Source organism: Trachinotus anak, unplaced genomic scaffold (assembly GCF_046630095.1).
Source record: "Trachinotus anak isolate AG129_WGS33_773 ecotype Australia unplaced genomic scaffold, CSIRO_AGI_Tana_v1 ptg000005l, whole genome shotgun sequence".
Classification (NCBI taxonomy): Eukaryota; Metazoa; Chordata; class Actinopteri; order Carangiformes; family Carangidae; genus Trachinotus; species Trachinotus anak.
In genome coordinates this window covers 914,166-941,141 of record NW_027273856.1, presented here as the reverse complement: position 1 = coordinate 941,141, position 26,976 = coordinate 914,166, and the positions used below count along the sequence as shown (strand labels likewise).

Genomic DNA, 26,976 nt, shown 5'->3' with positions numbered 1-26,976 from the left:
AATTAACACGATGTAGATCTGTGTTTTATGTGGAGCAATGAATAATTTGTGACTTCATGGGGTTTGGTATGTGCTGCTTATTTATGCCGTCTATAACTCCAAGCTATTTGTGGTATCTTGAACATGAACTTCATTTAAGAGTAACCTAAGTCTGCTAAACAGCTCTGGCTAAAACTGCCTTTCTATGTTTAACTGTTGCTATCTCATCTCCCGGTAGATTTGCGTATACACAGGTCCAAATATAGTTAATTGCCAAAAGGCTTCATGGGGCTGTAAAAGTTCGTGGATGCTTATGTCTCATAGCCTTATTTGCTGATTTTGTGACTTATACGAGGCTAGCATGCTTATCTAATGTCTGGATGCTCAGAGTAAATGAATGAGACTGTTGGGAAATACATTTTTTTTTTAAATTGCTCTAGTAGCCCCTGGTATTAAACACTGGCATTATTCTATAAATACATTGGTGGGGTCATGTGTACCATAGTTTTCTAGCCTTACTAAATATAAACAAGGCCTGTCTGCGGTGTTATCTATAACAGTGTGATGCAACTCTCCGAAACCCCTCTGAAATAGTTCCTAAAATATACATGAAAAGGGAACTGAAAGATATACCCGTACTTCTGTGTCGGCTGTTTAAAGACACGAGCGCAACCTTCGTCTGTCATCCCTAAAATATCACAACGAGGAAAGACATAAAGGAAGGAAGAAGGGAAGAAACACTGAATGAAAAAAACAAAGGCGACATTGAATGGAGTTGTCAGCAGTGCTAGCACCACTGAAGCACATCTGTATGAGCAACATTCCTATTCTAGTATAATGTAAAAAATGACAAAATACCAAAAAGTTTCCTCTCAGGTCTTGGCAGGTTTGAAATAGGCAGCACAAGGAAATGCTACAACTCACATAAACGTCTAATACTCGCTCATTTCTTTCCCACACTGAGCTCTGTATTCCCCGCGGGCTACCATTTGCTTTGCAAAATGCATGCATGAAATTCTTGAGACCAGCCTCCCCACAAGTCTAAATAATAGATTACCAACACAGCATCCAGCCTGCGCTATAACTTCAGCCCCAACTGTCTGGCCTCATTAGTGAGAGAAGTGTAAAAGATAGCCAGCTGCTAGCCCAGGTGACGGCACTCAGCTCTGGCCTTTGGCAGTAGTGGCCCACCCTAAAGAGAATATACGGCGTCTCTCAGTGCAATTCATCTTGTAATCCGTCTTAAGGCTGCTAAGCTTCCGTTGATGGCAAATGAATGGAGACCAAAGGCAGGAGCGATGGAGACAGAGGGAGAAGAAGGTGAAAGTTTGAGTGAGCAGCACAGGGAGGGGAAAAAAGGACAAAAATGTGGTAGATTCATCTGCAAGGACTGACAGAGGGAAAGACGATTGTTTTGAGCCGTCTGGTCAGAACCAGAGGTGACCTAAGCCATTTTCATCCACTGATTGTCCCCCTTTCTCCCTTCCTTCTGCCCCTCCCTCCATCTCTTTTCACTCTCTCTTCTATAGCTCTATCTCTCTTGCCCTCTCTCTCTCCATGTCGGCTTCCAAATGGCAGTCATTATACCGGACATGAAAAGTCATTTTAGTTCCGCCTGGCTTCTTCAAAGCAGCTAGCTATAATTGCAGATTGAGTAGAGCGAGAATGCTGGGGTTACACAGAATTTAAACATTGACTCCTAACCTTGTAGTGATGCAGGAATTTAAATCTGAATTCAAAAATGGGAAGGATGCATGAGGAATATTAAAGAAAAAATATTTACACTATGTCAATGTCAATCTTCTTGGGAGATATCCCTAAATGTTTAAATATCGCTCTTTTGACATATGGGAGCCAGACTGAGGCACTGGATTCCATTACAACACGTGTCACATGTGGAATTATGGCACAAATTGGTGAAACTCTTCCAAATTATGAAAAATCCTACCACTATTAAATGCATTCCTCATTCGTGAAATTGCTAGGTGGCAATGTTTCTGGACTTTTTAATGGAATTTTTTCCTCTTTGCCAGCTCCAGTGGGAGTCTGGGAAATGCAACTGGACATCAAATACAAATCTCAATCAACTTTGTCTATGAGCTTTATTTAAGATAAAAATTATTGTAATTAACATTTATTTCTTGCAAATAATTTTCTGCATAACTGCTGCAGCAACAAATGATGACTATTTGGTTTACCCTTAGGGTTAGTTCTATTATGTAGTCTTTCACGTCCCTGTGTGTGTCTGCACATACTTTGCGTGTGAGCATGTGAGTGTCTGTGAGCTTGCGTGTTACAAATTCAGACCCAAAACAGTTTACAGTCCCAGAGGGTCATATATACGTTGCTCTTTCCCAGTTTATGAGCTAGCCACCAGTCTGAGCCGAGCACCCCTCCCTTGCACTTATCTCTTGCACCCTTCTGTTTGGCACAGCAGGTAGCGTAATTGTTCTTGGAAAGAGCCTATCAACTAAAGGCTCTATTTTTGACTTCTCTTCGCAAAGACCTTTATCATAACACCCCATTTTTTCACGGCTCCAGGCTGTAACCTCAGAGTGCCTCCGAACAAAAGTGTTTCAGCTAAGTCATTCCCTTTTGATGGGGAGGACGGATGGGGAGGGGGTGAGTGAGGAAGGAGGTGGGTAGATGGAGAATATAGACTGGAAAATATGTCTGCACCAGACCCCCCCATCGCTGTCCACTCCCTTGCCCCCCAGCTCATGAAACGCAACCCCCACTAGCTCTCTTGCGAACAGAAACAAATTCTAAAACTGTCATACTTTAATTGAAATTCCATCACTTGTGTAGCTGCTATTGTGGAATAATTTGATAAAGCTGTGTGACATGAATGCACAGAGCCGCCCGCCACTTCGATTTCTTCCCCCAGCTTTTATTTCCTCATTCCGCCGGTTATTCAAATGAACCTCAGTGGATTCTGCTCTCAGCCTTTCCAAAAATTAAGATAAGAGAAAATGAGACAATGGGAAGGGCATAAAAAGAAATAGTGTTTTGGGTAGCAACAAAATGAAGTCCTTAAAAATATTACCGTGGTACCTTTTATACCCGATCATTTGAATCTCGCAATATTTGAAACCAGAATTATTATGTTTCATTTGCAGTCTCTAGTGTTCTTCTAATTTGTCCTTACTCTTTAAAAGTGCTAATAGTGACAGGCTGTTAGTTGCTAGATGGGGGATGATCCAAAATGGAGGTCAAGGACAGTATTCCAATCCTCTGCCAGTGCTAGTGACCCCGATCCAAATCCATACCAGCATACTCCCTCTCCTCTATGTCATCACAACTGGTTACAGGCGTTTGGCATCCATCATATCTCCTGAAACCCAATCTGCAAGCAAAGGACAGCTGCAGCAGAAAAGCGGTCGTCCCTTTTTCTGACACATCGGTGTTCCCCCTCTACGCAAAGCCTGGAAGCAGAGCCTGAAGGCAACATATTCTAACTGCGTTGTACCCAACACTAAGTGGAACCATGTTGGAAGTGACACCATGCTTTGTGTGTTAGAATACATACAAGTAAATTTCACTAATGGGGGATACGTGTAGTGGAATCAGAATGGAAAGATGGGGAAGGCAGGACTTATTTTCACAGTATTTCGATTTGATGAGACCAACCTGAGACAGAGAGAAAAACAGAATAATAGAAGAAAGGGCAAATAGAAACAAAAAGAGTATCAAAAAGAAAAAAATAAGAGCAAACAGGAAACTAGAAGCTCAGCTTTAGTCCTTTGCTCCCTCCACTGCCAGATAATATTTATGCATCAGCTTTCTGCCCTGACAGCGTGATGGACAGTAGAGGTGATTTTGCCTTGGCGTGAAAATAGGCTTCTTATTATTCCAACCCAGTGGCAACTTGAATATCAATAAAAACTGCTAGCGTTCCCCTATGTGTAAAACCGATGCCCCGTAGCGGTGGTTTTTATCAAGCAACCCACCCTTGACGCTAGTTATGCAGTACTAGAGGTTACAGGAGGAAATGCTTGCCAAGTAAATAAGTGAGTGAAGCGATTGAATAGAGGGGAAAAACACAGCGGGACCGGGGCCAAAGTGAACCAAGGGTAAAGTCATGATCACTTCATTATGCTGTGGTGCAGCTCAGTGTTGTGCGAAATCAAACTGCTTTCTCGTTTGTCACAATGTATCAAGCTGGCCACTGTGAAGTGGGTTTGTAGTTGGCTGGGGGCCCCTGACGCACAGGCACACATCGGTTGAACCATGAGGAAACTACACCTCAAGATATTCAAGATTCATACACACATACACATATGTTCATGTGCAGTGTACAGCATACATACCAACACTGATATGACATACACCTCGACACCCATTTTCCCCCTCCAGTATGACCTCTACCACTCAAACTTCTCTTGCATCTGCCAACCACCCACCCTGCCAGCTAGCCAGCCAGGCTGCCAGTCAGTGGGTAGTTGTTACGGGCTGTTGCTGGCACAAAATAAGGTAGAATACACCCACCTGATTACAGAGGGCAGGCAGTGAGGGGGGTGATTGCTAACAGACCTATTGGCACTCCATCTCCTCCAGATCCAACACCACGGCGCCTGATAATTGTGGCCTCTATGTTTACGTATCCATTTTTGTAATGTAAGTGTTGATTTCTCATTCCACACTCGTAATAGGGTCCCTGGCCTTGGAATTCCTGAAGTAGAGCTCACGCACATAGGCACAAGTGTACACACACATACACACTGATAGAAAACAAACTTTTTTTTCTGCTCTTGAAAATAAACTAGTGAGTCAGAGCTACTTGGCTGTGCCAAGACAATGGGACCGTGAGGTGCAGGCACACTTGTTTGTGAAAGGGCTTGGCTTTGAGCTGAAGAGGGACTTGGATAAGGAAATACTCAAAGCTTCTGCGGTTCTTCAAGAATGCCCCTGTGCTGTCAAAAAGGCTATGTCTATGAGCTTAACATTTGACCAACTCTTGTCATAGCAATTGGAAAAATCATAAGGGCAGGTAAATGTGCGTTGGAAAAGTAATACAAATAAAAAGGACATCTGAAAGACATTGCTGACTTCTCTGACATCCGGTCTTGAAAATACCCTTTTGTCCCTCCCAGACACCGTCAGAGATGTGGGATATGAATCCGAATGGGCTTCAGGCACAAAAAAATTGAGAAAAACGTAGATCATGGACACGCAAAAATGGCCTAACTCCCTTGAAGGCATTTTCTAAGCCATTGTTTCATTTTTCAATTTAATGGCTTGCATGCCATGAATTGTTTGTATCCTTCACACACACACACACACACACAAAGAAACAAACACACACACACATACACACATATACAGTTAACTTTTCACAAGTTATATTATGCTTTTTCAGAAATAAGCTATGTATTGTTTTGAAAACATAAATATACCACAAGGTGAAGGATGAGGGTTTGAGAGAAGATGGCTGCGCCAGCGCCTCTTTTCCATGACTGAGACACTTTGCTCCCTTCAATGACTTTGGATAGCAGCACTTAAATCGAGCACCACCTTGGTGCATATCCATTTTGTCTCTTCTTTTGAGCGCTGCTGTCGCAACAGCGAAATTGGAAATCGAATGTGTGGTGACAGCGTTAATTGCGCTGTGTCAAAATTGGGAAAGTGCTATTTGTTTGAGCTCGTAACTGTGAAACATGTAAGACAGTGGAGGTGCTGTGGTGTGCTCTCCTAGAACGCTTACTGGCTATAACCTGGGAATTGCTTGAGCAAACACACATGCACACTAATTGGCATGCTTACAGACACACACACACACACACACACACACACACACACACACAAACACACACACACGCTTACTGACCCTTCGAACACCTCACTGGCCTACTCCATGCGAGACCTTCAATCACTGCCTTTTCAGACAGCAACATATTAAAATGCACATGTGTAGTCTTTTTAAAAGCTACACATGTGGACACATGGGCACACATAGGTACATGTAAAACACTTTCATTAAAGCTTTTTTACAATATAATGCCTCCGAACAGGAATTTGCGGTTTACGTCAGTTGTCTTCATTTTCAATAGCATCTAAAACCCCTACACTGATTTATATTACAATTATTTTGTACTCCTAATTAGAGGTTTTGTGGTTTTTTTTCCCTCAGTAAAAGTAGGGAGGTTTTGGTATGGTAACTCAAATCCCTTCTTCATGGCTCATAGCCCCTCTCTACTGCATTCCCCTCACTGACTGGAGAGAATGAGTCCCCTAGTGGCCCAACTGGCACACTGAGCACAGGTGGTAGCACAGCTCCGCTGGAAATAAAGGTTCACTTTCACCTGATTGACAGGATGTCTGCGTGACTGTCTGATTGAGTGTGTTTGCCTCAGTGATATTTTTATTTATTTATTTATTTATTTTATGTGTGAGCTCTTTAAAAAAGCACTGTCAACTTTAAACCCCGCGAAAATAAAATGTGTTCTAAAAATAAGACAGATGAGATGAGGGATCTCTTGAGAGTCGCAGGTATGCACTTTGAAAATTCTTCTCAATCGACTCACTGGAAAGGCTTCCACAACTCTAAAAGGGTACTCTAAATGAACTGTATTTACATGACAGTGCTGCAGCTCAAAGTAAGCTTAAAATAACATGTTTGAGCTGGCTGATTCTGTCATTTTTGATGACATTAGGGGGACAGATAAACAGCAACCTACTTATGACAATTTTAAGGCAATCGGATATATTTATAACTATGTGTGGTGATAATTTAATGAAGATTAAACTGCTTTTGACAGCGGTCGCCTCTCCAAACCTCAACACAAGCCGCACATCAGGACAAAAACATTCCACCTGCACATCCACAGATGCACTTTAAGTGCTGCTAATATTCAAAATACTCTTGTGTGTCTTTTGTGGCGTTGTACGTCCTGTAATGTTGCTCTGACAGCGCAGCTCTATCTATTGAAGGCTGCGCGCATTCATAGGCTAATTCTAAACTGTGCCTGTAAGAATGACTGAGGCATAAATGAACCGGCCAGGTCCCTGAACACACCTGCCAGAATATCGCCTATATGCATAATGAGAATAAAGCCAGTTCAAATACGTGTCACGGATCAGAGCCAGGCCGAATGTGTTTGAACCAACTTCATGAGGCTGTACGCACACCTGAAATCACTGCGGCAGCCACTTCACTTGTGACTGCCACAACCTCAAAACTCCCAGGCTCGTCCAACACTCTTACCTTATCACCATTTTGCAGTCAGTGTGAAACTCGGTCTCCTTTTTTTCTGTATGTAAAGAGAAGTCGAGAGTTTTTACATCCAGTAATGACAGCCGAGTCCCGGGGAAATAAAACAACGTGGAGGAAAGAAATCCGTCCTCTGGTTCTTCTGCTGCTTCTTCTTCTTTTTCCCGTTTGTTCGCTCTTATTTCGTTTCTTTCCGCCAGTTGTCCGCCGCCTCCGGCGCGTTAACGAGCTTCGCGGCCACGGGAAACACGCACGTGGAGCGTGTGGAATATATTCTCTGGTTTTGGGTCTTTCTCTCTCTCTCTCTCTCTCTCTCTCTCTCTCTCTCTCTCTCTGCTCGTTAGATCTTCATTGAATTGAACGTGGCGAGACGGTGGTTCTGTTTGGAGAGTGCGGTGTGGCTGGGACACACAGCCCTTCGCTCTCTCTCTCTCTCTCTCTCCCCCCGCTCTCTCTCTCGCTCTCTCTCTCTCTCTCCCTCCGTTCTCTTTTACTGTCTCCCTCGTTCTCTCTCTCACTCTCTCTCTCTCTCTCTCTCTCTCGTTTCTCCTGTCTGTCTGTCTGTCTGTCTGTCTTTTTGCTAAGACCAGAGCGCGCACTAAAGCCCCTGGTAGAGAAAAATGAGAGAGAGAGAGAGGGAGGGAGAGAGAGAGAGAGGTGGATGTGTAGAGGGGTGGTTGACGTCACTCAGCGAGGTCCCACTCTCCCAACTCTCCTGGATCAACTTTCCCCCCCAAGTCCACTGCAGGAATGTGCACTTGGACATGGCTATTTTAGAGAAAGATTTGTGTTAAAGAGAGACTTGGGTGGGTGTGTGTGTGTGTGTGTGTGTGTGAGTGAGTGAGTGTTTGGGCCTGACTTGGTAATTATTTTCAGATGGTAAATCGTGAGAATGTGAGTGTGTGTGAGACCACAAGTGTTAGTTATTCTACAGCTGTACACACACACTGTAATAGGCCAATATTAGAACAACTTAAAATGGCTTCATGAATATGCATAAACAACAGAATAAAAAGTAAACAAAAATGAAAACAAAAATACCACACTATAAAATATAGAAATATAAGCAAAAATCCTACAGTAAGAAAAAGTAAAAGTGTCCAAAAATTAGCTACAAAAATTATTTAATATCAAAAGTCCTCATTGTGCAAATTGTCACATGCTAGATTATTATATTACTAGGTAATTACCATTGATGCTGTCATGTCTAAGCAGTACTTTTAATGTTGTAGTTGGTCCAGGTGGAGCCAATTTTAACTGCTTTATATATTTTTAAGTAATCTAATCTATGACAGTGCATCATATATATGTATATAAAAAGCCAAAAAAAAACAACAAAAAATAATACAAAAAACAATCAAGCAAACAAACTACAAACAAACAAAAAAACAACCAAAACAAAACTATAAAGCAGCATAAAATGGAAATACTTAGGTCAAGTATCTCAACTGTGGGCAAATACAGTACTTGAGAGTATACATATGCATAATATAGATGGGCAGTGCAGCCTGGCTTACATAAATGCATCGTGGTTAGGGTAAAGTCAACGCAAACTCCATAAAAAAAATGTCACTATGTACAATAAGGTCACGATAAACTCATCACCAAGAGCCACAGACACACTTTAAATCCCTGTAGGGAGATTATATTGATTTTGTTGTCAGACTGTGCTTGAATGTGTGCTTGCGTGTCTGTTGGGTTGGCATAGCATCTGCCGTTTTGTTTATTTTTATCAAAGGCATTGTTTCTGTATGTAGAGAAGCTGCTGTCATGCACTGCATTATGTGCCCCAAGGTCGGCCCTGTTACAGGAGCCAACCCGACCAATAACCACTACAATTCACGTGTAATGATCTCACATTTCATGTCATGATTCCAAGATGATTTATTCACCTCATTGCCACTGAACAGACAATGTTGCACAATAACATACAAAGGGATGCTCTTGATAACACACTCAAGTGCACGGTCCTCTGATGTAGGGCTACAGAAAAATAACAGCAGTGGCCCGGGGAGACAGATGACTATGACCAATTGTGTTTTGAGAAAAGTTGCTTTTGTGGCAGCTACCCAAACCTTCTGATGAACAACCTAGCCCTGCAGACACGAACATCTAACATCCAACAATAGTAGTCTGAGAGACAGAGAGACAGACTACTGCAGTCAGCATATCTGTTTTCTTACCTGCACTCAGACATGTCATGTATCTGACTGAGTAACTGTGATGGTGATTTATACCTGCAAATTATACCGGGTTCCATTTTCTAAGGGCAGAATTTGATACAGCCTCCACATGTAGATTTATAGGGTAAAAGAAAGTGTTGGTTTTGTGACAATGAACAATGGAGAAACTTGATGAAATTACTGTTATGTGAACTATTGCCCTCCACTTCTGGCTGTGAGAAAGCATTGTGGGAGTGATAGTTGTGTCTAGAGGCACAAAGTACTGTAGATCACAAATGTCTGCTTATCTGACTTTCAGCACAGCAATTACGTGGAAAATATTGTTATCTGTCTGGAGTATAGGCTGAATCCAGGGCCACTGGACTTGGTTGTAGATACTTAAAGACGTTTTTATCCAAGAGGCTTCCTCAGTCCTGAACTCGAGAAGAACTGGGAGAGCCTCATGAATGAGCTATCAAACAACTTCAGGTATCTACAACAAAGTCCAGTGGCCTCTGATTCAACTTTTCTTGGACACGCATGACCTGGAGGACCGATAACCTTCACAGACAGTGTAGGCTGAAGGTTGGCATGCTGTTTTGGATGTGGAGAAAATATTGCCATTCCTAGCACATGGAAACACTGAGTGTTCTGGTTAATAAAATGTATTCTTTAAGGAAAAGATTGAAGTCCTCTGAGGCCTTTGCTGACATCGTCCTTTGATGCATGACTGTAGGGGGCTTTTCTTTTTTTTCAAATGCTTTAACTGTATTCATGAGCTTTTGAATATAATTGTATGATGATACTAGTTATTAGATTTATAGTTCTGTTCTGCATCTAACCTTGTGCTTTCATATTCTTGGCACCAGCTATAACAATAATACAGCACCACTTGTTGATAAATGAGGGCAAGGGTAGGATTTATCAAGAGCCTGCCTTGCTGGCCTATTATGGCAGAACTTTGTCGCTCAGCAGGACATGGTAGTCCATAAACCAACTGTCCTTCAGTAAGAAGGATCCAAGACATAAAAAAACAGAGTGCCAGGCTGAGATACAGCATTACCACATGCTGCACATTTACCTATTGATACTGTTGACAGTAGGGGGGGAAATGTTTTCTTTGTTGTAGGACAATGACAATACATTACAATCATGTGAGCCAACACTGTTTGATATACTGCCTTGGGCATGTTTACATTCATACATGTGTGGGGTCACACAGAGTGTAGAACTGATTGACATTTACTATGTAAATACAATGCAAATGCAGCTAAGGATGCTAAAGGTTATACAATATCAATATGCATTTGCTTTGGATGAATAATGTGGGCAAATCTTTTGATGTATGTGTTTCTCTGTGTACCTGCCTACACAGTAAATCTGTGGGGACTAATCTGATTTAACAAAACTAATTAGCATTGAATATTCTCATTTATTTTTAAATTCGGTTAAATTCTCTTTTTTATTATATTTTTTTGTCTTTCAATACTGAACAATGGCAGTGGGTTGCCTTGCGTGCTGCTAAAGAGTTATTTGAATGCCATATTGAGTGATGTTTGGTTAGGGTAAATATTTATTAGCTAAATATCCTGGTGAGTATGGATATTTATGTATTGCACTGTTTATGGTCATGAAAAGTACCAGAATTGCACTGAAATATCAGCTAGTTTTTTGATTGCCTTGAAGTTCATTCATGGTTCCCAGAGGATAAATCCTAATAACTTTGATTATCTTTGACTATTCCTAGCACCACCACCAGTATAAATTTCACTTATCCTGTGAAATATATCAACATCTAATGGATGGAATTGCACAGTTGTTGCCAACATGAGGGTAAAATCCTTGTCTTTTAATGAAATGTGCATTAAGTGAATATACCATAAAATTAGGTCTAGGTACTTATGTCCACTTTGGGATGAATTGAAATAATTTGTGATTATCTCATACTTCTCTACGAAGTACATTTGAATCAGCCTCAGTTGTACTTTCTGTTTAGTTTTAATTAGCAAGTGATAGGATGAACATGCTGAACTAAGATCTTCATCATAGTAAACATTATACCTGATAAACATCAGCATTTTAGCATTGCCATTCTGAGAGTTTATCTCAAAGTGATACTGTGTTTAAAGACAGCCTCACAGAGCTGCTAGCATGGCTGTCTTGGTCTTGAAGAATTGTATAATGCTTTTTAACACTGCAGGCTCAGTCCTTGACAGGCGCTTTGTGTGACTATGGTAGAGTTAGTGGACCTTTTGTACTTAAATGATACATTTTCTCTTAGCTGAGTTTTTAGTGGTGACTTTTTGGACTATCTTTGTCATTGTGTAAAGCAAATCAGTTTATAGATTTGGCAGAATTTCTTTTGACAAGATGCAGTGTTTATCTCAGTGGGGATAAAACTGCTTCTCAGAGTCATACTTCTCTGTGTATCACCTTTAAAGTCTGATTCAGAGACGGCCAACATGGGTAGAAAATCAATCATCTTTTTCTTTAAGTTGCAAGAAAAGATATTTGCTTTTAGTGCGCTAAGAGGGGTTCTAAGTAATACTTGTCAGATGAATTTACACTAAGGACTAGGCTCAGACTGGATTTTGTTGCTCGATAGGGTGGGGTCAGTTCCATTGTAACTCAATCCAATAACTGCCGTATCAGTTTAACTCTTCAGATTTGGGTGGGCTGACAGCTACTTTAGAAGGATTTTTTTTCCTCCATGAGCAGCATTTCAATTCTGGATAAGTTGCACTGTACTTCTGATCATGCTTCCTGTTTATAATTCTGCATACAAAATTGTCAATTTCACATTTAATGTTAGACAGACAGACGTGAAAATACAATATCTTTCACTGTCAATCTTCCTATAGCCTGAGGTGCAGGCCTTTTCACCCTTGACAAGTTGCTGGTGCTTAACAAATGACTGTCAGTCAAGTCATCACTCTCGTTTCTGCGACCCAAAGACAACATCATGTATAATACTGTGGAGAAGAGAGACAACTTGTCTGAATCAAAAACAAGGACTGTTGTTCTCAGCTCCTCACGCCCCAGAGTTGATACATTTATAGCCCCCACCTACCCCACAGCCCCGATCAAGTAAACCAGTCATCGTAAAATTAATTTCCCCATCAAGCGAGACTCACGCTCTTTGGGATAACAATCTATCTTAAGCGGATAAATCTAATCCAATGTGTTGAGACGGATGGAGATTGACTTGTTTATGGCCGCTGCCCAAGCAGTCAAAAGAGGGAGAGAAAGGTGGGGGTAGGTGGGTGGGGGTGGGCTAAGAAATGCCAAGGTGATATTACACACATCCCCAAGGCACGAAAAACGTAAACCAACACCTAACTCTAGTCCTTGGACGAGGCATCTAATACTTCTCTCCTTCTTAGAATCTGTCAGACATGATGAATGACTAAGCATACAGACTAAGCATACAGTCATACTTTCATAAGCAATTAACATGAAGTCAAAACTGGGAGACTAAATAGTCTCAGAATTCATCACAGACAGAACACAAGATTTTATGATGTAGTTGAAGTGATTGTAAAGTTTGAGAGTTTGATTGCTGCAATTATGCACATAATGGGGAAGAAGTGGTTAATTTCCTGGTCAGATCCCAGACAGCTGAATATGAAGCGTTACACAATCAGTGATAACATCTATATAACTCACTGAATGACCCACATAACTTGGAAACAGTGGCAACCATATAACATGTCCACCAGGGCAAAATACTCTGTAACACCTCCTGTAACACATTATTAAATTAGCCCTATTTATGTTTCCACATGATTCCAATGGTTATATCAGCAACAATCAAAGTTAAAACACAAAGAAAAAATCCATAGTTATTATTTATTGAAAGTGTAAGACTCAAAACCCAGCTAATCTGCTTCACCGGGGCTGCGTGGGTGCGGCTTGATCAGATTTCATAGACAGTGCCTACAACGTGAGCTAACAACCCAACAATTATCATCACATTTTTGATTCAAATGTTGCTTTGGTGCACAGAAATATATGACATCAACAACTTTGGCAGAAAATGTTGTGTTCATGTGGGATCCCATTGCTTATAGTAAAAAGCTGAGTGAGAAAATAGTTTTTCCAGGGCCTTTAAATTCACTGCAACATTGCAGTGTTGGACCAGGATAGCTAAATCTGGAGTGAGTCGTGTGGTAATACATTAGCTCTTCCTGGTGGTGCTGCCAACAGTTTTATGTTGGATATTAACTGTATCTGGTGCAACTGCCTGCAGCCTGGTTTCACAATAGCTACAGAGCTGACGGCACGTAGTCTTAAATTCTGGTTAAGCTGACTACATGTTTAGTCTGGTGTGACATTGCCTCAGATTGGAGAAGCTGACTCTGTTATGTTACATGTTTGATTGGCTTCGATTAGCTTTCAAATAGCTTTTGATTAGCGTACCCAACATGGCACTAGTGTGATAAGTAAAACCCACAGTAGTCAGGCTCTAACACCAAAGAAGCAGGCAGCATGTTCCTTGTGTTTGCCACTGTTTATAAACCACAGTTCAGGGTGAAACAATACATAATATATTGTTTGCTACAGAAAGGGTCACAAGCATGTTGTCAATGAGAACACAATGTGCTTTGCTCCGAAGGAGGGCGACTTGAACCCTTACGTGACCTGAACAGCTCCGTCTGTCATGGGCCACACCATGACGAGAGGTGCATGCTTACTCATCTGTTCTGAGACTGCTGAGTCATGAGTAGTCAATATCACCTTATTATGATGTCTAGCAGAATCAGATTCACAATGAAGCTTGTGGATGGGACCTCGGTTTGATTTAGTTTAGTGTTGGCATGGGGTGCAATGAGCTGAAAAGCAATTAGGTCCATTAGGAGATCAACTGGGATGGCGTGAGCAGCCATGGTTTGCACCAGCCTGCGCGGAGAGACAAAGAGAGAGATAGAGGTAGCGAGGGAAAGAGGTTTAGACAGATTGAGTCAACTCCTGGCTGACAGAGTAGCTCTGTGGAACCTAGCTCAGGACATCTGTCCAGTGAAATGGTAGAAATTAGTATCTGAATATGGGTGTGTAGCAAATGTAAGTGTGAGTATGCACATGTAAGATAATATTTGCGTGTTTATGCTTGATGTACTAAGCAGCAGGCTGGCATTGATACTGTGATAAGCCCTCACCACTTTCCTTCATAAGCAGGAGCTATCCGTCACCATGGATACTGTTAGATGCACTCTGCTGTCGAGTTACATTATGTGTTTTCTACATATGCAAGACATCCCAAAACTATGAATATGTGTTCTTTATGCTCTGTGTGTACATACTGTATATTCTGGGCTAGCACTGACACGTTTAGTTGGTTAATCTATTTGATATGATTATAAATTGAATATATTTGGCCTTTGGACTATTCGACAGCACAAGCTATTGAAAAAAAAAACAAATACATTACCTTTGGCTCTTGAAGATTGTGATTGAAATTTTCTCTGTTTTCTGATATTTTATTTTTCTCAATATTTAATAAGTCAGAGAATCACGTGACCTGATAAAAATAATTGTTGGCTGCAGCCATATTTACTCCAAATGGGGTCAAGTCAGTTTAGGGACAAACTAATGTTTTCTCTTGGTTAACATGTTTGGTGGTAGTGGGCTTTAAAATGTCACATCCTCCACAGGATGGACAGTGGATAATATGACGTAAACCAATATGAATATAGCAAAGAGAACTGACGTGATAATGTGGCACTTTTAGGATACTTCTATTTCAGATCCTCCTCCTCACTTCTTTCTTTCCTCTCTGTAATTCTTCCTGACTTGAAATAGGTGTGTCTGAACCCCAAAAAAAACAACAAAAAAAACATGCACTCCACTCTCCTTCATTGTCTTTTCATTTATTTAAATCTTCCCTCCTCTAAAAGCCTTTTACTTTCTCCTGCCATCATCTTATCCCAGTTGCTCATTTATTTGCCCATCCTCTACTCTACTCTCTACATCCACTCCTTCTGCTCTCTATCTCTCCGACTTTCCTCCTCTAAATTAACAATGACACATACCTCATCTCTGTTTGTGTCTCTTTCTCAATCCCTCTGTCTCTATCCCTCTCTCTTTTAGCAGGTGTGGACTCGCAACGGGCATTTACGAGAAGCCTCTCACCATAGCCGACTGATCACGGCCATTGTTTGCACTGGGTCCTCCATTTTACAGTTCAGTGTTCATGAAAAGGAGCTTTTGCCACTCCTATCTGTCACCCTCTCCACCTCAAAATATACTCTCTCTCTCTCCCTCTCTGGCCAGTGATCCCCCACTGACATTTTCACAAGCATACCTTCATCAATTTCACACCTCGGATGCCCTTCCATGCCAGTGTGGAAGGTAGGTGAATTGATGGGTGAGTGCTGACAAAGCTGGCTTGAATTCGAAGTTAGGTAGTGACAAAGTTCTTCAAGTGTAGGACAGGTAGGACACGGAGGGCCATCAATAACTGTGTCATCAAATCCCAGGAAATAAACAACTGCATGACATCAAAAAAGTGGTCCTGTCTATGAAAAGCACTGTTTCATAATACTGACCACACTGCCACAATGTACAGTGCAACGATCTGCATCTCGGCGTACGATTTGCTGCCCCCTGTAGTTTGCATCTTTCTCATTTATTCCTCCAAAGATGAGTCATGCAAGATGTGTGCTATAAATTCAGTGACACAATAAAAGGTGTGATGGAAAAAGCCATCCAGAAGGTAAACATCCTCTGTGCTCGCTTCCTCCCTTTAGTCTTGGGAAATTTGGCCATTCTATCATCAGCCAACTGGTGCATTTATGAGCTGCTACAGCAATTGGTGGTAGCGGCGAGATCTCAGCTCAGGCAAAGGTAACACATTCACCTAAACAGAGCCTTAAGCTAAATGCTTCATTGAAATAACAGACAGGAGATGGAAGAGGAGGCAGCGAGTAGAGCAAAAGAGAGTAGCAAGGTGTCTCATTCACTGGCTCAGGGGTTTATGGGATTGCTCCCAGCTGTCACTCTGTGTAGTGAATCCGCAGCACCGTAATATCTTAATTGTTTCAAATTAAATGCTCGTAAAATGGCAAAGGAAATGAGTTTTTCTCTCTGGCTAATCCAAAGCAGCCCCTTGACTTACATCTGGGCCCGCTTTAAGTGAGAGGAGGTTTAAAAAGTGGAATGGCTCCCACATGAGATGGCCATGGATAGTCTGATGTGGAATTAGTTTTTATAGGTTGTGAACTATGAGCCTATCAATGTGCAAATGTGAATCACGTGTCTCAGAGCATCTCTCGCGCTCTTCCTCTCTTTTGTGCCCCCCTTGCATTTTCCCTGTCTACATCTTGATCTTTTCCTTCTTTCATTCTTCCATTACATGTGTGCACATTGGTATATCTGCGTATGTTTATGTGGAGGTTGTATGCGCACAGAGGCTTATCATAATAAACTGTCTAAATATCCTGTGGGGATTCACACATTTAGTCTTCCCCCATCTCCCTCTGGCACTTCAGAGACTCAGCTCATTCCACAGCACATTCAAATCACTCAACCAACTAAAGCGATCTGAATGACATCAGCCTTGATGTCAAACACACACATACACTCATGCATGCATGCATGCACGCACATACATAATGCATACACGCATTCTGGCATAGGTGCAAACACAGACACAAATAAACCTCTTCCCACCTCAGTCACCAAGAATAATCAGTGAAATACTGCTATGTAACAACAGCTCGTACTATACATGCAATTTACGCACTAAACATACCCCATCTGTGTGAACACAGTACGACATGTTTCTCATGGTTTTTCTGAACACAATTCCCAGTCTGAATGGATATCAGAATTTCCCATTAGCCCCTGTTAACTTGACATCTTCCCTTCCATTCTTGTATAAATACCAGCTCAAAATGAAGCCCCTAACAGGCAAATCCACCAGACAATTATGTGTCATTACGCCTGCAAAGTGGTTTTGTGGTGGGGGCTGTAGGTGATGGTGACGGTAGGGGCAGTGAAGTCGATTATCGTAAAATGAAACACTAACTGAGAAGGCCTGACATCTCTCCACTTGGAACCAGAGGCTGATTGAAAAAAGAAAAGAGAACGGGAAAAAAAAGAAAAAAAGCCCAAGTGTCATTCTCGCCTTGCAATGCAGGGAGTGGCTTTCACTCTACTCAGTGGATGGTGATACAAGAGTGCCGTGGTAAAAGTACAACTGACAAGTGCTTGAAAAGTTTCTGACACTGCTGCCATCAATAGTGCCATCTGCTGTTAGGAACATCTAGAGGAAAGCAGTGTGTCTACATTTGACAAGAGTTGCAGTGTATTGGGTGTCATTGTGACCTCATCTGTCATTAAGGTCCAGAGCCATTCTGTTGACTTGCCATTATCATTATTATACTATTATTAACTGGGTCATTGTTAAGAAAACAATATTAGAAAAAGCTTTAAAAATTGATCAAATAGTTGAGATTAAAATGTTCATTGTAACAAAATGATCTCACCTCAAAACCCTCTCAGCTTTCAGTCATATCACATGACCTTCATCGATAGAGTGTTTCAGTAAATTGAGGGCGTTAAAATGATAGATTGGATGAATATTCAAATTTAAATAAAAAAAAAAAAATAGTAAATTTGAACTTCTGTAATTCCATGACAACTGGTGAAATCTACCTGCTGATGAAGATTGTATGATCTAAAAAAGAAAGAACAACTTCTAAGGTATGAGTGTTTTTTCAATCTAACCAAATAAATTCTAACACTAAGAGCCAAAATAAGGAACAACCTGGGTCAAAGTTGGAGTAGCAGTTTCTTCTTTCTTTCATTCATTCATTCATTTAATGTCATTTTATACTAATAATAGCTATAAATGATTGGGTGTAATGTGAAAACCATCACTCACAGTGACGAACCCACTGAGAATCAATCACTCCACAGTCTCTCTAAGCTTGATGAATCCTTTTAACCCCCCTTAGTTTCTGTTTTACAGCCTCTCAGGACTTGACCAAAACAGAGAAAATACTGCTTTTCCATTCATCAGGTGGCCAGAAACATTATACCAAATGAAGGCTAACATTTCCCTATGTCAGCTGGATGTTTACATTCAAAATTACAACTTTGTAAACTTACAACTCTTTAGCAAAGTCAGGAAGCTAAAAATGAATGGGGACAGCCATGACATGAAATAGGCCTTTTTTACAGCAGGCATTTTGACTCATGATAGAAAAAACATAGGTGTCACTAGAAACATCAACAATGGCTCTGTTGTATTAAACATAAGGACCCTGAAAGCAGCTAAATGGAATTCAGTCATAATTCATTCTTGTAGTTACACCTGTGTTTTCTTTCTATTGTGTCTATTGTTTATGTCTAAATGTCTAAATGGCATGTCTCGTCTTGAAAAAAGGCAGATCAGGATTATTCTCTGTGGAATTAACAGATTGTGACAAACATTAGTGTCAGGATGATAAACGTAAGCAAATATTTGAGTTTTCTTGGATGTGCCGATCTCATTTTAGAAAAACTACACTGAGGGTCCACCGTGACGATTGCATAACGTCTGTGGATACTCTCAGTGTAAGTGTGCATAGTGCACTGTCCTTCACTGAATCAATTTTTGTGTTTTCTCTGCTGTACTCTACATTAACGCCCATCTTCCACTTCTTACCATTCATTTTACTCATCTGTGTGATGTGTTGTTCTTAATGTACTACAGAGTATTCTCCATTCTTTCCTCTGATGCTTCACATCCCGTCTCTCCCCTCTAATCTCTACACCTGGTTCTTTTATTTCCATCTCTTTCTACTCCTCCCCTACCCGCTCTTCCCGTCTCATTCTGTTTTTCAAGCGTCCTCGTTCCCTTTTCTCCCCCTTGTCATGTCTCTCATCACCTCCACTCCATTTTTTTTCACCTGCACACTACAAAACTTTTCCACCTCCTCTCTGCTCTCTCATGTGCTTTTGGATACTCTCCCACCTTTCCTCTCACACGTTCTGTTTTTCTCTGGGGCTCCTTTTTACTATTGTTATTACCTTTTCTGTCCTGTCTGCCTGATTATCTTGTTAGCACTGTTCTAGCATCAAATTCCCTTGACCCAATCCCTTTTTCTTATCTTTACATTTCCCCCTTTAGCATCTTCTTTCTGTCGCTTTGACTTCTTCCTTTGCACCGCTTAACCAGCCTTTATTTTTTCTTCTTTTTCCTCTCCTCTCCTTTAACTTGTGCTCCATTAGTTGGTCCAATATTTTATGCCAGAATATGCCTTATCACTGCCAGTCTCATGGTCGGTCTCGCTCCCTCCTCTCCTCCTCTCTCTCTGCCATGTTTGTGGCCTTTCGCTCTGTGCACATCTAATGGCTGGGGTGTAATCCACTGGCTAATCTGCTGACAGCCTGTGTGACAAGGCATTAGCTTTGTGTCACTGCCTACCATGCTGCTTCTCAGCGTGTGTGTGTGTGTGTGTCAGAGAGAGAGTCAGAAAAAGGGAGAATCGAGAGAGTCTGAATGTTTGTGTGTCCGTATGCATAGGAAATATGTTTGTAAAACTTTGTGTATATGCTAGCATGTGTGATGGGGTGTAAGTAATGGCTCATGTGTTTGTTGTTCAATGTCAACTGGAAGCATAAAATTGATACTATAGCTCCTCACTTTTGCATGACCTTTCACCTCTCCATTTTTTCCACTATTTATGTCCAATGCTGCCCTTTTTACCCTCTATGAGTGATTGCAGTTTTAATAAGATGCCAGGCCAGAGTGCTAGTGGAAGCAGCAAGAGGCAGACCAGGCAAGACAGTTCAAAATAGCCTTGTCAGGGTGTCTCGCTGCTCTTTCAGGCATCCAGCCATGTCAAATAGGGCTCAGTTTGTCGCCAAATATTGGATTTTCTATTATTTCCACTATAATAGATGGACATAATTCTCTTCTTTCTTTCTTTCTTTCTTTCTTTCTTTCTTTCTTTCAGATTCTTCTTTTATTTCATTTGGCACTGAAGACTTCTGCTCATATTAGGGCTGCAACCAATGATTACTTTTATTACCGAAAATCTTCTGAACATTTTTACAATTATCAAATCAATTGTTTAGTCTACTCAGAAAATAGAAAAACAGTTTAGAAACCTTCACTCAGTTTCTTGCAGCCTGCAGCGATGCGTAAAGAAAACATTTGGTTGGTCTGAGTCATTCCAGACCAAAATATGTTGAATTTACATTGATGTAAAACAGACAGAAGCATAAAACTGTCACATTTAAAAAAAAATGGAACCAGCAAATACCTTTTTGCTAATGGCTCAAACAGTTAATTGATTATCACAACCTAAAGTTACTGTCTTCAAATAAGTGGGTGAATGTGCTTTTGCATGCAGGCATGATCATGTGTGGGTATGTATCTCCACGCATGTCCTGTGGCTCTGCACATGTTGCACAAAAATCTTCCTCATCTGAACTGCCAGCAGAATTTACCTTGCACTTGCCTATATCCCTCTCTTTTTAGCCTCTATCCCTTTCTTTAGTGGTCCCCTCCCCTGTCTCCACCTGAATGATCCCGTTATCACAGCTGACCCCTCACTGGATCTGTCGACAGCCAAAGAGATTACACTGAAGACTGCAGAACACATTGGGCTCCCTGTTTGAAAAGGGGGGGGGGGATTGCCTGATCCCCTGATGCTGATAAACTGGCCGAGGCTTTGGGGATTCAAGAAGGTCCCATAGGGAATGTGATGGTGTGAGGCAGTGGGGGGGTGCCATAGTCGACTTTAAGTCTACTTCTAATCACTGGGCTTTTCAGAGGGGATAAGGGAAAGGAGAATGGGAGCTTGGTTTGGAATGGAATTAGGCCCTGATGGAACTGGGGATAAGGTTGTTGGGCTTTGATTTGGTCACAGTGTTTGCTTGAAAGCTTGTGAGTTGCATGTTTGATCAAATCTAAACAACATGCTATACAGCTTGGGTGATATATAATGATAATAATAACAAAAAACAACAGCCCCCCCCAAAAAAAAAAAAAAAAAAACACTAAACATAATACTTTGGTAGTCTGTAAAGTCCGTACACCCTGCTGGGTCAGCTACAGATACAGAGAAGCTTGTACATTCATTGCCTTCTACCTCTTCTTTGAACCCATGTCAACAACAACATATGTCAGGCATAGCATAACCTTGCTTTTCATAGCTGCTCATACTTGACATCATATTAGTTGTATTGGCACAGTGCTACCGATGACTTCTGCACTGAACATTTTCCAGCTAATGAATCATAATCCCTGGGGAACTGTGATTCATTTCATTCATGCTAATTTCTGGGTATTCCTTGATCCATCCCTCCAAACTCCCTTTTTTCGACTGCTGCCACATGGGGGATACTTCTGCCATTCATGTGAGAACACAGCACAATTATCATTGATTCATGCACCATAAAAGCAGAGCGGAGTGAGACAGACTCTTATGAAACGTGGCTTGCCAAAATACTGTCAGAGACAGAGGTTTGATGGCTCACTCGTCCGTGGCCTCCGCATCATGTTGTCTTCACCAGCTGTTCTTTGACAGAAAGGGATTCTTCCCGCAGTGTGCACAGACACAGCTATCAACTTAAGAGGCTTGACAGCAACACACTATGGGGCCGTTTTTCTACTGTATTTTAATAGGTATTACTGGTGGAGCATCTGCAGATGGTGTAAGATGGAACAACAGCAACAAATTATGAAGAAAGAAAATCTGTGAAAGCAGAGTGGAACCCTGGTGGTCTCTTATAGCATAGTATTTCTTCACAATTTCAGATTGACACTGTAAAATGTTGTTGCACTGCTATATGTGTGTTTGTAAAGTAAACCATAAACATTTTTTCAGCTTTTTATGGTGGTTTCATATCATAATATTGAGTGACTGCAATGGAACAAAGACCTAGAAAATTGCATCAACCAGTGCAGACATGGGAAGCAGTGAAAAAACTACCTTTTATTGATCTGTCCTAATTACAGGAGTCAATAAAATTTATGGATTTCAAGCTTGCCAGAAGCTACTTATATGGCATACTGAGTTGAGCAATCACTTCTAATGGCAAGTGATCAAATGATATACTGTTCCGCCAAACAAAAACAGTGTGGAGTAAACATGAATATAAAATCTAGTGTGGAGCTACATTGCTGAAGAAAGCTACCACAGCTGAGATGCTGTTTTTTTACACAACAACTGATAACAATCCATGTAATAAACCACTACCTGTTTTTTTGAGTATGGTGGCTTCCCAAAAGTCAACAGAGTGCTATAAATATGAAAATAACTGCAACACTTTGAATATATTTTCCCCAGTTTCCCATTATATACATGTCCTTTCAGTATTCAGTCCACTTTAACCATGGCAGCAAAAGGTGCAACTGCATTCTCCATCATCATCAAAAATAGCTGAGACTCAGGGCAATAACATTAATGCAGTCAAAACCACTGTCTGCCTATATAGAGAGTAAAATTCAAAGTACAATACAATGCATGCTGTTGGGCTTGTTGATGCTGATTGTGAGAGCAGGGCCAAGCCCCCAACACTTAGTAGATCATCGTAATTAAAACATAAATTGGAGGTATTGAGCTGCATGCGGCCGCCAGCGCTGGCTCCAGGGGAGCATTGATTCATGCATGCACTTGGAAACAACTGCTCTGCTTTGCACAGAGTAAAATATAGAAGCCTTGTAAATAAAATCAATAGCAAACAAGCTGCCTAGGCTCTTCAAATAGTAGACAGTGAATCACAATCAGGCAACTAATGCTAAAGGTATGAGTGAGTATAACGCATGGGAGACATGCAGGTTTTACTGATATGAGTACATTACTGTCTACATGATATACAGTAATGTTAAGGTATGTGTGTGTGGAGAAATCTCTTCGGAATACTGACTGATTGATTAGGATGACCCATTGAGTATTGGAAAGCATCAAAGAAAAGGCTAGGATGCAAGGTTAATCTTCAATTTGCTTTTAGACTCTGAGGTGGGCAGCTTAAAAAGTTAGCCACACTATCTCAAAACTAAGTGCTTTGTACTGCAGTGTTAAGAATCAATCACACCTGCTGACAACTACTACAAAAGAGAAAAATGAACTACAACTTGTCATTCACAAATCACAACTCACTAATGTGTGGAGAAGACATGGAAAGGAAGAGGTTTTTTTGACAGCACTGTAACCCCTAAGAAAAAGCATATTTTTTCCTGCCATTTCTTCACTAAATACTGAATTTAAAATGTCCTTGTAACTGTCAAATTCTTCCACCAGAAACATGTTTTTGTGCTGGAGTGAACAGAGCTAGGCAGCATAGAGCTTTATCTCAGTCAGCCATATTTGTTGGTTTGAAAGCAGTCCTAATTTCCCCCGAATACATAGAAAATTAGTCCTACTTAAGATAGTCAAGAACAAGAAAGCTTTGAGCAACCAGTGGACTTTGATGTGTATCTGAAGTCTGAATAAGCCATAGTCAAAGCCTGAGCTCTGATGATTGGTAATAGAAAGGATATAGGTCTAGAGTAATAACAACACTCCCCTGATGCAATCTTTATTACATGGCAGTTATGTTTACACTGACCAACAATGGTATTCTGCAGAAGTGCTAGCCTGTAAAAGTACCCATGTAGAAAATGACATACTCAGCTTGTGAAATTGTGTTCTTTCTTATAGGTTTGTATTTGAGAGAATAACTTCTCTTTTCAGCTTTTTCTTCAGCTACTTTTTCTTGGATAGAAGTGGCACATAGGGTCTGCTCAGGAGGTTACCTGAGGAATAATCAGGCAGAGTTGTAAAAATCTGGCTAGTCTCAGACTTTAATCCAAGTTCAAGGTTCACACTGCTGTTTTTTGTTTTTTTTTTCTTTGTAAAGCTAATATAGCGTGATGAAAGAACAGAAGCAGCGTTGCTATCTGCAGAGGTGCCATGTGCTGTGGCTGAAGGAACATTCCCTAAAATGGCTCTGGGCACGCACCTGAACCCTGTGCTCCACATTTATAAATGTACATCTTAAAGTGAGCAGCAGATTTAAAGCAACAACACTGCACTAAGTACATATACTATAGTTAAGCATGGGGTGAATTTTTTTATGATAAATATGAATGATAGACTGGACATGGACTCTAAAACACACCTGCATATTTGCTTTCAAGGGAAATTTCTTAGACTGATCATCATGCTGTGTGCAGTGTCCTTCACTACTGCCAGCCTCACACAGGGAAAAGAGAGGGGTCAGGAGTGACAGAAGGAAAAAAAGTAAAAGAGGGAGGACATAGAGAGGAGCAGTAACAGACGAGCACAGGTGTGAAGATAGCTATGGCAGGTGAAAGAGGCAACAGTGAATGGCTGGGTTGGATGTATAGGGAAAATTGGAGAAAATTGGGGAGAGTTAGGCAGGGTGAGATAGCAAGGGTAGAGTGGCAGGAGAATGCGAGAGGGTAGAATGGAGAGAAATAAAGGAGAGAGATGAAGGAGAGAGGGAAAATTGGAGAGAAGCAAAGGAAGGTGGTGGTGGAAGAGCTTTTCCTCCTAGCGGTCTACTGTATCCTCAAAGCGGCTTTCATCCGCCCTCACATAAACAGTCTAGATTGAGAAACCCCTCTGCAAACTCCACACACACTTACACACATAGACACACACTCATCATGCCAAAAAGCATCCTTTGACAGTAATCACCAGTCTACTTTTGGCATCACACAAAACCTTTTTCATGCCTCAGCTTCGGCCAGAGGCATTATGTTTTCAGGTTGTCCGTCTGTCCCATTCTTGTGAACGTGGTATCTCAGGAACGCCTTGAGGGAATTTCTTCAAATTTGGCAGAAACGTTCACTTGTACTCAAGGATGAACTACTCAGAATTTGTTGGTCAAAGGTCAAGGTCACTGTGACCTAGGAAAATATGTTTTTCGCCATAGCTTTAGAATTTATACGCTTACTGTTAAATAATTTCATGCAAATGTCTATTAGGACGAAGCGAGGAGGTGATGATCTTTCATATCCAACAGGTCAAAGGTCAACTTCCCTGTGACATCATAATGTTCTGCAAAAACTCTTTCCTGGCCATTATTCACTGGAACAGAAGGTGAGATTATGACTACATTTCACATTTGATCAGACACTGAAATTGTGACACTAATCTTGGGTGCCCATCTTGAAACTGTGGTGAGGTTGAGGACGTGTGTGAATCATCCACATTCTAGAATTTGTAGCTTCTTTGCAGCAACACCCAACACTGTCATGGCTACAACTTTGTGTTCTATCATAATCAGCTGTATTGGTAACTTGACTGGTTGGTGCAGGAATTCAACTGCAAGGTGGTAATTCTTGTTTTATTCTAGGTATCAGAATTATTCTTGGTAATTTGGATCTAGGTAGTTGTAATTATAGATTGTTGCTACAATGAACTGCTTAAAAAGGAATACAGAAAACCCCAAAAGCTGTTTTTCTGTTGTTTTACAGGAAGTGAAAGGGGGCACCCACACAGATACCTTAGCCCAGAACTGATGTCAGTGCAAACTTGATAAAATATCTTTCCTGTTTTACCATAATAGTGTTTATAGAGTAAAACAAAACACTACTAGATATGTTAAATATGCACACGCACAGTAATGCCTGAGTGAAAATACACACTTATATACACACAGCCTGAATAAATGCTAGGAGCAGAGAGGAGACAAAAGACTTAAAGCGGCTGACTAACAGAGTATGACATGTCCAAGGCCTATCACTAATTATGCCCGCACTGCTACAAACTGTTCCCTTTCTATGATCCGCTGAAACAGGAGACAGGGGAAAAGGCTGCAGAAGTTCTTGCTGAAGTGAGGTGTATGTCAGTCGTAAGTTAGGTGTCAGGATAGAGGGAAATTAATATTTACTAATAAAGACACAATACTTTTAGTATGTTTTGAAAGAGTTCTCTTATATTCTTAAATCGGAGATTTATGATTGCATTAAAACAACTTAAACCTTAAAACTGGTGGCATTTCCTTAGTTGTATTACTTTTGTAAGTCTCATTGTCTTCAGATTTGCACACTAAATGTAGTGGAACTTCAGCAACTGTCTTGCTGTGAAGAACAATTTCAACAGGCTTCTCTGATGGAAATAAATAAACAGGACTAGGTAGTCCATTACTTCTGACAGTAATTTCCCAAACTCTAGTTAGTTCATGTAGAAAAAACAGCATGTGTCACAAATTCCTACATTTAATACAGAAACAAGATGAAAAGGGATCTTACTGATTATCTGGAACAGTTTGTATGTTAATTAGGCTAAAGGAAATCAATTTAATGTAAACATCTGTTAAGCCAGAAGCAGCTTTTTAAAACTGCACTATGTAAACTGAATGGTTTGTAGGCCTACAATATGTGCCCTTGTTTGGAGTGGAGACTGGGATTAGGTTCAGTCTGATGAGTTCAGTTTTTTTCTTGTGTGCAGGTGATTCATAGTTATATTGTGTTTAACTGGGCCATTCACCACTGGTGTTTTACTGGCACATTCACCACTAGCACCAGTCAATGTCTAAAAATGGTTAGATCAGACAGACCTATGTGTTGGACATCAATCTCGCTTTCAACCAACTGTGTAATTTACGCTTAGGGAATTTCCATTCCTTCTTCAAACAGATCAGATGCATGATTATTTGGCAGAAAAGTCCTGTTTTTCA

General features: G+C 40.9%; 1 protein-coding gene and 1 long non-coding RNA gene across 22 annotated transcripts in view; one reads left to right on the top strand and one right to left on the bottom strand.

Moving 5' to 3' along the window:
• Positions 1-26,976, top strand: part of LOC139621280 (uncharacterized) — a 563,233-nt gene that overhangs the window by 247,976 nt on the left and 288,281 nt on the right. The gene's annotated exons all lie outside the window — the stretch shown is intronic.
• The window catches only part of LOC139621276 (receptor-type tyrosine-protein phosphatase delta-like), a 345,696-nt gene that overhangs the window by 124,337 nt on the left and 194,383 nt on the right, over positions 1-26,976 (bottom strand). The window contains exon 1 of one of the 21 annotated variants that reach the window (XM_071477581.1): positions 7,184-7,735. The exons of 19 other annotated variants lie outside the window; for them this stretch is intronic. The gene's annotated coding sequence lies outside the window, so the exon portion shown is untranslated. Of the gene's footprint in view, positions 1-7,183; positions 7,736-26,976 lie in introns of those variants that run through there. One more of the 21 variants, XM_071477591.1, reaches the window with a different exon arrangement.